Genomic DNA, 12,552 nt, shown 5'->3' with positions numbered 1-12,552 from the left:
CTTGAGCTTCCCTTGTTAACCCCGAGTGCAGCAGAGATGAGCTGTTCCCCACAAGCCCTGCCCAATTCTAACATCATGAGCAAACTAAATGTGTGTTGTTTTAGGCAGCTGAGTTTTAGGGTCACTTGTTATGCAGCCATAGCAACTGAAACAAGCTGGGGGAGCCTTGGAGTAGGGAAGATGAGTCAACATGATTTAGCTTAGTTTTGGAGATGCATTATGATGGAGACAATTACCATCAATGACAAATGACTGCCTGCAAGACAGCAATTCTTTTCTAGAGTGTGGGGTGCCCACAAATATTACTTGGATCCCGAGTCCCTTTCCCCTTACCAAGAAAAACCAAGCACTCATCAGAGTTTCTCTTGGGACACTGTCCATTTAACAGTTTCACTAATTCTGGGGGAGGGGGGGGCGGGGGGGGGGCTATGAGCTGAACCTCTAAGTTTTCACATGGCTATCTCCATGTCCTTTTCAGAATCTGCTGAACTATCATCTTGAGAGAAGCCCTCACTCTCTCCTGCCCAGGGAGATACCCTTCAGAGCATTCACCATTATATAAATTATTTCACTGATTTGGTTATCTATTTATTGAATGGGATTTTTCTTGCTTACTTATTCACCACTGTGTTTTTTAAAAGAGTACCTACCTGAGAAGGTATGCTAAGTGAATGTATAATAATGAAGGGTATTTGAAAGTTGCCTGTCCTGGAAGTTGGCAAACTGGCTTCTGGGGCTGCTTTGTAGATATAAGAGTGTAGAGGCAAGGCCTCTGTGTTCTGTACCTCGTCCACAGTAAACATAGTGCACTGAGGACCCCCCAAAACCCCTCTGCACCATCTCTCTACGGTTCAAGTTCTTGAGGATCTCACATAGCCTGAGCTTCAACTTTAGCAAGTCCTTATCTATTTAAGCTGAATTTTTACCACAGAAAGTGTATTCAATCATTTTAAGATCTAGGTTATAGTTGCATCTGATAATGCCGTTTGTTTTTGGAACATTGGGTCCTTGCTGACACACCTTTGTTCCCAGTCTAGCCTATCTGTTCCAGACAGTGTCCAAACGCACAAACTGGAGCAAGTACAACAAGACTCTCTTCACGAGACTTTGTAACTCCTCTTCTCCCCCAAGAAAAGGCTTAAAGGTACAAAATATAATTTATTGTTCAAATGCTGATGCTTTTAAGAATAAAATGGAGTTCTGTTAATAATTACATCAGGAAAATAGGTCTGAATCAAGATTGTCCCAGGCAAACCTGGATGTTTGATCATTCTTTATGCGCCAAAGCCTCGACATTGTCATAGAAACAAAAATATATGTACTTGTTGATTAAATTTTTAGCATTGGTGAAATGAAGAGCCACCAGTATTCTGAATTCTAAAACATATTTTATAAGCAACAAGGGACTGGGCAGGAAATAATTTCCCTGGAAAGAGAAATTAATATGAAGTATGCACAGAGGTGTGATAGCATGTTTTCACTTTCTTTTATATAGAGATATCAATTGCTTTATATATATATTATCTTTAAATTCTCACTTTATTATATATGTACACACTTTTTAGAGCAATTTTAGGTTTACAGAAAAATTGAATTGAAAGGAGAGTTCCCATATACCTTTCTACCCCGCAGAGTTTTCTCTATTATTAACATCTCTATCAGTGTGGTCCATTTGTTACGACTGATGAATATAGATACATCATTCTTAGGTAAAGTTCACTGTTAATACTAGGGTTCAACACTGGTGTTGTACACTCTGTGGGTTTTGAAAAATGCATAATGACACGTATCTACTACTGCCTGTGATAATACAGAATAGCTTCACTGCTCTCAAACTTCTCTACACTCCACCTACTCTACCCTCCCTCCCTCCTCTGTCTCTAGCTATTATGGACCTTTTTCCTACCGTATAGTTTAGTCTTTCCCAAATTGTCACATAACTGGAGCCATAGCATCTATAGTCTCTTCGATTGACTCCTTTCACTTAGCAAATATATATTTAAGTTTCCTCCATGACCTGATAGCTCATTTCTTTGCATCACTGAATAACATTTCACTGTCTGGATGTACCAGTTTGCTTATCCATCACCTATTGAAGGGCATGTTGGTTGCTTCCAATTTGGGGCAATTATGACTAAAGCTGCTATAAACATCGGTATGCAGGTTTTTGTAGACAAAAGTGTTTAACGATTTTAAGTAAATACCTAGGAGCACAATTGCAGAATCATATGGTAAGATGACATTGAACTTTGTAAGATACTGCCTAAATGTCTTCCAAAGTGGTTGGACCATTTTGTATTCCCACCTGTAAAGAATGAGGGTTCCTGTTCCTCTATGTGGGAATTTTAATGGAAGCAACAAAACATGCTGAGGAACTCTGAGACGAGCATCAGCTAGAAGCTATTCCCACTCATAGGCCTGAAAGGTGAGAGGAGGAAATCGGGGATGGCAGAGACCAAGGAGAACTGCAAGGCACAATCATGGAGGCCTGGTGCCACCACCAGGAAAGAGATGCCAGGCCAGGTTGGGGCAGGGGAGTAAGTACAGTAAACCCTCCATTTAATGGACTTCAGATTTAACGGACAAAATGTCCGGTCTGTATTTCATATGTGAAAATTAACACCCTGTTAATTTTAAAATGCTTTCAACCAAGATTTGCTTATAATTAAATTAAGAAGTGTTTTGTTTTTTTATTCGTCAACTGTTATTTTTAACAAACGTTATCTAATAGGCCATAGGTTGGGAAAAAACACTGTAGTAATTTCACCAACATAAATACACATTACATATCTACAACTATAGTCTACATATTTAAATCCAAGAATCGCCGCTCATAAGCAATGTTAGGCAAATGATTAGCATGACGTGATCACACCAAATATCAAGGTAATTGGTTCTGTTGTCACATGGTGTGACTTTCTGTACAATTTTAACTCTTGCAGGCTGATGTTCCCACATGTGCCAAGCCATGCCCCAACCATGTGAATTTGTTGACTTGCGGTGACTAGTGAATGCACACAGTTACTAGACCTAGTCAGTATAAATTTAAAATTACTGTAATACATATAGAAAAACTTTCTGTGAAAGTAAACTTTTCCTACATACTTAATTTTAATTATACAAATGTGTCTACATAAGTGGAGGACAATACATCGCTATAGGACTTCCTGTCCTGCCTGCTCACCCTGGTGGGCATCCCCTAACCACTCCTGGCAGTTGGGTCTTCATTCTACTTCAGATCTTTAGGGATGAGGGAGTATTGTCCTTATCTATCAGTTACAGTGCTTAATAATAATAACTTTGCAGGATTATGTTCAGGTTAAATTCCATTAAAATCCAAAGTCTAGTCTTTGAATCTAGATAACAGTATCATGGCCAACAGCACACATGGTTATTTCTTGTCAACTTCTCATCTTGAAACTCCCTTTTGTTCAATCAGGTAAATAAAGAACTTTCTTATGAATAAAGGAAAAACAATACCAAATCTATTTATCTACATCTTTTAAGCTTTGATACACAGGGTCTGCAGAGCACTGGCATGGAGTGGAGTTGAGAGTTTCTTCACCTTAGCACTACTGACATTTTGAGCTGGATTTGTTGTCAGGAGCTGGCCTTTGTAGAATGTTCAGTAGCATCCTGGCCTCTACCTACTAGACACCAGCAGCACCCTCCCTAGGTGTGACAATCAAAAGTATTTCCAGACATTTCTAAGTGTCCCCCCCACTGGGCAAAATCTACCCAGTTGAAAGTACTATCTTATTCTAAGGGAAGTACTAGCTTCTGCCTGCCTTGTTTTCATAGTAACTTACAGTAAGCATAATTGACACAGTCATGGTTCTGTTCTTTGTAACCTAAAAGTTTTACGAACTAGATCCCAACTTATTATAAAATGCTGCCTTCCAGAAAACTCTCCTTTGGGGAGGAGATGTCTTTTCTGACCCAAACCCATCATCCCTACTTCACTCCCCTTTTACCCACACTCAGAGGGTTTCTGGTTTGATCCTACTTCTACTTAGCAGATCTCAGCATCCCTTGTGGCCAGATGGGTTGGGCCATTCATTGGTGATACATACAACTCTGTAGAATTCCAAGTGGTAGATAGAATAAAAGACTTGGTGTTCTGGGATTTCTATGCTGCACACAACTAATACAAAGAAAGTAGACTTGCCTATGTGTGCCTTCATCCAATCAAAAGTCATCCAATACTGATCCCTCACAATTTACCATGTTTCCCAATGGTCCTTGTTTATTCAGTGTTCTTGTTTATATCTAGAATGGGGCAGCTTTTCTCTTTCGTCTTTACCTTCTTTCAAGTGTGTGAGAAAGAAGAAATCCTCAAACTGCCCCACCTCCTTTTACATGGAAGGCAGTTTTATATATTTATTTTTTTATATCCTGCCTTAATCCAAACAAGGTTTTGAGGAGAATGAAGACATTGGATGGTACGGGTCAGTGAGAGAGTAACTGGAAACGACATTCCCCAATTCAACATTATTTTCTGAAACAATGTCAAGCCCTTACAAGGATGGGAAAATAACCAAGTCACATACCGTGAAAGTCAAGGATTCTCTCTGAGGGAATAAGTGTTCTCGTGCTACTGTCCTCCCAGGACATTTGTGAGCTTAGCAGCTTGGAATGTCAACAAGAAGGGTGGTTGGGGGCAGAGGCCTGTGAGAGGCTTCGTGGCCCACTCATTGATCAACGAGAGGAAAGGAGTCAAAGCTAGAAGCTGTTTGGAAAGAGTGTATAGACTAACCACTTTGAATCAACATGCAAGGAAGATTTATCTTCCCCAGACATGAGACAAACTACAAGCAGGAATCCTGAGCAAGCAGATCTCCTGAACGCAACACTCTATAGCAAATGGGGCTGAAAATCTGTTCAATAAATGGTGATACCTGCGTTGTTTGTCTTTCAACACCCCCCACTACTCAACCTTCCGAATTGGGGAGATGCAATTGGTCATTTTATCCACAAGAATCTTCATGACCAAATCTGGGCCTGGATATTTCTATGCTGACTCATAGTTTACAAAAACGAAAATAAAAAAGCAAGAAAGGAGTGAAGGAACAGTATGTAAGGGGCCCAGTTGGGGTTACTTAGTCTGCCATGATCTTTCCAAAGAGGGTAATTTTAGAAGCCAGCTTTTGGGTGGAAGTTCAATCCTCAGGGAAGGTTTTGAGCGTATCAGACCATGGAAGTCATCAGAAACCCTTGCCATAATGTGCCCAGGATACCCTCAGTTATTAACATGTTTCAGATGGTCTGATAAAGCAGACTTATGAAATCACAGGCACTCACTCTGCAGAGTCAGCAGTTGCTCCAGCTGGGAGAACAGAAGCCTTGGAGCCACCTATGACCTAAGCACCTTGGCCAGATGCGGGGCTGTAGGTATAGGCACAACCCTGATGGCACAAAGACATAGAGAATGAGGGTGTCGGTTTGGCCTGTCTAGAGCAGCACTGTGCAATAGAAATCCAGTCCAAGCCATCTACGTGATTTCAATGTTTCTAGTAGCCTTTCAAATAGTAAAAAGAAACTGGGGGAAATAAATTTTAGTAATATATTTGACTTAACTCAATATTTACTTATCCCAATATCAACATGCAATCAATACAGAAATAACTAACAAGGTAGTTTGCATTCTTTTATTCATACTAAGTCTTAGAAATCTGATATATATTTTACACCACATGTCACTTACAACACACGTGGCTATTGGCATATTGGTCAGTGCAAAGCTAAAGAAACCACATACAGATGCTAATCTCACCATACCCTAACATATTAGGACATGACACAGTCTATCAATGGAGGGACTCCATCAACCTGACTTGGAAACAAGGTACAGTTAAATATAGCAGCAGTAGGAGAGTTGGATCCCATCTCTGTGGCCAGCAAGTTGTGTGACCTTGGACAAGTCACTGATTCCTCTTTCCTCATCTGTCCATTGAGGCAGCAGTGCTAGCTGATCTCCTAAATACACTTCAACTCAAATTTCTAAGATCTCCAAGGTTGTGAAAGATACTGGTTGTGGTTAGAAAGATATGTTCACAATTTTTTTTGCTACTTGTTCCCACAAGAGGTGGAGCCTAACTACCCATCCATTTATAATGAGTTGGACCTAGTGCCATGCTTCTTCTAATGGATACAATATGGCAGAAGTTATAGGATGTCACTTCTGATATGAGATTATTAGTTGAACTCTCTCTCTCCCTTGAGCCTTCTCTCTCTCTCTCTCTCTCTCTCTCTCTCTCTCTCTCTCTCTCTCTCTCTCTCTTTCTTCTTATTCTGGAACAAGCCAGCTGCCATGCCATCGGGGCATTCAGGCAGACTATGGAAAGGCCCCTACGGTGAGAGATTGAGGCCTGCCAACATCCATGTGAGTGAGCTTGGAAACAGATCATCCTCCAGTCGAGCCTTGAGGTGACTGCAACCAAGAGGACAGCTTCATGAGAGACCCAGAACCGTAGCTACCCCGGTAAGCTACTCTTGGATTTCAGACCTACAAAAAGTGTGAGATAAAATAAACAAACGAACATGTCGTTTTAAGCTGCTAAATCGGGAGGAAATTTGTTAAACAGCAATAGCTAGCACATACAATGCTCCTGAAATGTGAAGGACAAGCCAAATGAACTAAAACACAGGTCGACTGTAAGCAGGACAGCACAAAGACATTCTTCCCAGCATGCACTGGCACTTTCAGGAAGCAGGAGTGGCAAGCAAGCCCACCAACTATAATAAGTAATATCAATTGAGCACTTCAGTGTGCTAGGCACTGTTCCAAGTACTTTATATCTTAACTAATTTGATTCTTGCAATGACTTATGAGGTGGGCATTACCTCCATTTTACAGATAAGAAAACATAAGCACAGACAGGTAAAGTAATTCACCAAGAATTATAATCTGTAAAACACAAAACTCATTTGAACATTGTTGGTCTCCACCTCTCTGCTGTGATGCCTCAGTCACAAAATTGGGTGGATATTCTCCCCAAGGCCTAGTTGACAGAAGAAATGCACTTACAGTGAAAAGCCCTGAGATAGTGACTTCCCTTGGGAAGCGTGTGGGTCCCAGGGCTAACCCACCTACAGAGCAGAAGCCACAATCACACTTCTGGGATGTTCTGAGACAGGAAGGCTAATTAAGACATTGGCCTAACTTTTCTTTAAAATAAGACTTTCTAATATTATAAGTGATGATATAGCAATTAATTAAGGAGAATCAATGTTATCTGAATTTTGAGGCCTTGTTATTTTGGGGAATCTGTTTTTTCAGGTAGCAACAATGGGGAGTTGAGCTGTTTGAAGTGCCTGACATAGTGAGCAGAGCTTTTTAAATTAGAAATGAAAATGTAATGTTAAACCACGGCAGATAACCCTGAAGTTCAAGGCTGGTGAGGACTTCCTGTCAGAGAAGGCTGTGAAATTTGAGACTATGGAGTTTCCTTCCCCAGCATTTCCCCTCCAAGGTTTTAAGACTACAACACTAAAAGAAGGGGGAAGTAAGTTCTATCAGAGAGGTTAGAAGCATGACTTTGGGGTCATAGCTGATTTGGAGCCCTTTATCAAGTGCATGCCTCCTAACCTCAATTAGATGATCACCATACCTACACTCCGAATTTGTCAAGTGTACAATGAGAACGTATAGCTATATCTATATTTTATGGTTGTTATTAATAACTTTTACCTCAAACTGACCTAAGACAATTTGATCTTTCATAATTACTGGTTCCTTTTTTATTTATTAATATGGGTAGCTTTTTACCATTAAAAGTAAGTGAAGCCATCTCCCCCTAGCCACCCACCAGGTACTATGTAATAATAAAAAGAATTTACAGAGAGAAATTTGCTCCAAGTACAATTATTTATTTATAAGCAGATACCAAGGGCTAGGAATTCTTGACTTAATTCTTTGTTCTACTAAATGCTTCTACAGAGCCTTGCCCAGAAATTTCATTTATAACAGATAAACTTCAGTCACAGAATTTAGCCCAATTCAGCTCACAAAACCCTTCTATAAACAGCTAGAGTCAGGACCATCTCATAGTCCTTTACTGAAGATGCTATTCAGAAGTTTGCAGACTCTTGGATTCACTCACCCTGTCCATGCAGGGGGGTGGGGGATAATGCATGGCACCTTCTCACAACCCACATGGCTTAAACAACTGCAATTCCGCCAATGGAAAACTACTTCTGATACCCATTATGCTAATTACCAGGCTTCTGATGTTCCCCCAAAAGAAAGAGAGCTCCAGGGCTTATAGTAGCACTTTTGAAGGCAGTGGTGTACTAGTTCACTGGATCTCAAACTTGTAGTATTTGCTGTTTTTCACTGAATAAATACTAACACCCTACTGACTTCAAGCTGTTAACATGAAGTCCTTGAATTCGAGTTAGAAAGTGATATACACAACTGCCTCTTGTGAGCCAGTTCAAGCCAACCCCAGGACACGACTGAGTATGGTCTTACAATTTGAGTTTTCAAAATGCTGACCACCCAAATAAGCATCCAATGTTAATAAACAGCTTTATGTTAGTTATATCATGTTGCATAAAAATCACCCTAAAACTTAGCAGCTTAGAACAAAACACAGTTATTATCTCAGTTCCTGTGACTCAGGAATCTTGATATGACTCATCTGGAATTCCTTTGTTTCAGGGTCTCTTGAAAGGCAATGACCAGGTATTGGCTTCATTCATGGTCCCACTGGAAGGACTGACCAGGGAAGGAGCCACCTCCAGGGTCAGTCTTGAGGGTGTGGGACTCAGTTCCTATTAGCGGTTAAATAGAGGTTACTCACAGTTCCTTGCCATGTGGGTCTCTCCTGCTTCATCATCACAGCCAGCAAGGAAGAAAAGTCAGAGAGAGAGAGAGAGAGAGAGAAAGAGAGAGAACAGTGTTTTATAATCTAATCTCAAAGCCACATCCCATCACTTTTGACATTTTCCATTTGTTAGAAACAAGTCACATTGAAAGGGAGGGTTTTACACAGGTCATGAATACCAGGAGGTGGGAATCACTGGGAACTATTTTGAAAACAACATACCACAAGCTCCTAGAGCAGTAATTTTCAACCTTTTTTATCTCATGGCACACATAAACTAATTACTAAAATTCTGTGGCACATAAAAATATATATTTTGCCAATCTGATAAAAATAATAGGTATAATTTTGATTCATTCACACTGGACAGCTAATATTATGTTGGCTGTTGGCATTTTTTATTTGACAATCTAAATGAAAAGATGTCAGTACCCCTAACTGAATCGTCAGGTATTAGGTTTTAAAAATTCTTATGGCACACTGGTTGAAAATCACTGGCCTAGAGTACAGAAAAAAATTAACTCCTAAGTATATGCCACATTGTCCATGCTAAAAGTATTTCAAAGTAGAGTATAAGCAATACAAGCCAAGGCAATGCAAGTTGACTAATAACCCAGTAATACTTTTCCTTCTCCTTCTTGTCTCTATGGTATGAAATTTTTAGAAAGGCACAGTTAGACATTACAACCTCAAAGCACAAAAGCTCCAATTGGGCCAGTAAAATGCTGAAAACATTTGAAGTTCTTTGTTTTTCTCTATTTTATTTTAGATTTTATTTATTGATTTGAGAGAGAGAGAGTAAGGGAGGAAAAGAAAGAGAGAGAAATGTCAATTTGTTGTTCTACTTATTTCTGCACTCATTAGTTGGTTGTTGCATGTACCCTGACCAGGGATCAAACCTGAAACCTTGGTGTATCGGGATGATGCTCTAACCAACTGAGCTACCCAGCCTTGCCCTCTTCTCTTTACCACAGACTTCACCACTCCCTATTAGCTTACATACAGCAGATTGACAATGTTTCATTGCCAGTCTGGTTCCTGCACAATTTGCATCAGGGACCTCTTCACACTGATGATTGCAATCTGCAAGTAAAGGTCATTTGAACACTATTTTTAATTTCCTCCCTTCCACTAAGCCTATTTGTTATTCAAGTAGTACTTCTCTAGTGGTCTAGTGTTTCTTGTGCTTACGAAAAAGTACTAAGAAAGCTTCAAGACACAGAGCTGGGTAAAATATAGCCCTTTGGCCTGACCAACTGAGCTATGTCTCATTTCATTTTCTCATTTCAAACTCTGGTGTTCAAAGGTGGTCTATCTAATGGTAGAAGCAACATCAAAGGGTGGGGGAAATTCAGAAAGCAAAACCTCATTCATTCCTTGAACAAAGGAGCCCTTCTCACACCATATTGAAGCTATCTAAGGTAGCCAGGAAGATCCCCAAAGCATAGCCAGCCATTGTAGACTAGGACAATGGTTCTCAAAATGTGGTCCCCAAGCAAGCAGCTTAGCAGCAGTTGGGAACCTGTTAGAAATGCAAACTTTCTGGCTGAATCAGACCTGGATTGGTAACTTGGGGAGTGGGGTCCAGCAATACGTTTTATCAAGCATGTTAAGTTACTGTGTTTGGTTCCTCTAGTTTGAGAACGACTGCATTAGAGCATCTTAGAGCTGAAAGTTATCTTAGGAATCATATGCTCAAATCCCTCACTGTACAAATGAGGAAATTAGAGTGCCAAAAAGTGACACGACTGGTTAATGTCACCTAGATAATGAGCAGCCGCCTTCCTCGAGCAAAGGCATTTGAGTCCTGAGACTTCAAGCAGCCGAGGGGCTGGGCTCATTGTGAGCCCTGGGTTCCCGCCTAAACCCATTCCTTGGCTCCAAGTGTGCCAAGCACCTCCGTCCAGTCATGCATGGCACGTCCTGCCAGGTCTGCAGGTGTGGTCCATGTACTCAGAAGTGCTGGCCTTCCTGCTGTTTAATGCCACATACCTGCCCCATTACCTGCAAAGGTGAGCTCAGACAGAGGCTGTGATCTCACACCTCCCTGGACTCATGCCAATGCTGAGGGGGGCTGGTACTGGGCTGCCAGGGCTGCCACCTTATTTACACAATTAAGATTTGGACAATAAACCTTAACCTCCCCAACGTACCCCACCCTGGAACACAGGATTGTGGTGAACAGCTCAGGATTTCTGGTATATTTCAGGGATAGCCTTCTGAATCACCCCATGGAATGAACAGACTTGCCAAAGGCTCAGTCGGTGAACAGGTTGTAAATAGAATAACAAGAAGCCGTATTTATCAAAGCAAAAGGTCCCTTATTAAGTAAGAAAATAGACTGGGATTGTTAGCCTCTTCCTTCCATATCCATGGGGGCTGGGGAGAGAGAGATGAGAAGGAAGCCCTCTAGAATTTTTCCAAGGTCACTGAATGGGACTAGAAAACAATAATATAACACTACTAGAGACCCAGTGCATGAGATTCGTGCACTGGGGGGGTGAGGGGTCCCTTAGCCAGGCCTGCGCCCTCTCGTATTCGGGGCCCCTTGGGGGATACCCAACGGCCAGCTTAGGCCTGATCCCTAGAGGCAGTTGGGCATCCCCCCAAGGGGTCCTTAGTGCTTCCATGGAGGCGGGAGAGGCTCCCACCACTGCTGCTGCACTCGCCATGAGTCCTGCTTCTGGCTGAGTGGTGTGCCCCCTGTGGGAGCGCACCAGGGGCAGCTCCTGTGTTGAGTGTCTGTCCCCTGGTGATCAGTACTCATCATAGCGACCAGTCCGCTGTTCAGTCAATTTGCATATTAGGGTTTTATTATATAGGATAGCACATGTCCTTAACTGAGCTATTAAATATCTGTTAAGTTTTTTTTTTGACTCTTCGTTGTCAATTTTCAAACATATTTAGAAAGATGATCATGAGAGACAGAGCAAGGTGGGTAACGGGTTATTCTGAGTCTAGAGCTAGTGTTACAAGGAAATGGAGAATTTAGGTGACGTAGGAGTGATCTCAGAATTCATAAGTTCCAAATGCAATGGGGAGGTCTGTTTTGAACAGTGCTTCTTAACATGGGCAGGTGAGAGTTCATGTTTCTGGACCTCTCAAAAAATTTTAAAAATGCAAATGTCCCCTCTCTGCATATAGAATCAACCTCTTGGGACTGGAAATGAGGAGGGTCCACTTTTCAGGTTATTCTGACATATAGTGCCATATAGTCTCAACCCCACCCCTCCACCAACTCCCCTCCAACCCCAATAAGGGTACAAAACTAGTGAATATATAATTCATAAAAATTCTAAAAATCCACAATACTAGATATTGTTCCTGAAAGAGAGGAGCCAAATTTTAAGTACCTTTTAATTCTTACACCCTAAAGCAGAAGTTTAAAACTAGTGGCCTCGTGATATTTCTAGCCTACAGTCACAGACATGCTTTCTACAGAGATATATATATATATATATATATATATATATATATATATATATATATATCATCTAACTCATTTTTAAAATAAAATGTCTAATTACTGCAACAGGTTATATTTTTCAAAGATGATGACAACCCTGATTCCTGGCCCACGCGCTCTTCTAGAATATAACCTGATCACTGTCCCATCCAGAGGCAGAGCCTTGAACCTGGCAGCTTGTGATGCTTTAACACATACAGTACAGCTGCCATGACACTGCATGGCTTCTAAGACTGGGTCATAAAGGGCCATGCAGCT

General features: G+C 41.1%; 1 long non-coding RNA gene across 1 annotated transcript in view; it reads right to left on the bottom strand.

The window, feature by feature from the left end:
* The window catches only part of LOC118663792, a 38,469-nt gene extending 29,605 nt beyond the window's left edge, over positions 1-8,864 (bottom strand). The window contains exon 1 of the long non-coding RNA XR_004970143.1: positions 8,805-8,864. This is a non-coding gene — a long non-coding RNA (uncharacterized LOC118663792). The remainder of the gene's footprint in view (positions 1-8,804) is intronic.
* Positions 8,865-12,552: the final 3,688 nt, after the last annotated feature.

Source organism: Myotis myotis, unplaced genomic scaffold (genome assembly GCF_014108235.1).
Source record: "Myotis myotis isolate mMyoMyo1 unplaced genomic scaffold, mMyoMyo1.p scaffold_m19_p_9, whole genome shotgun sequence".
Lineage (NCBI taxonomy): Eukaryota > Metazoa > Chordata > Mammalia > Chiroptera > Vespertilionidae > Myotis > Myotis myotis.
Note: the sequence above shows the minus strand (reverse complement) of the source record. Positions and strands in the feature narration are given on the sequence as shown.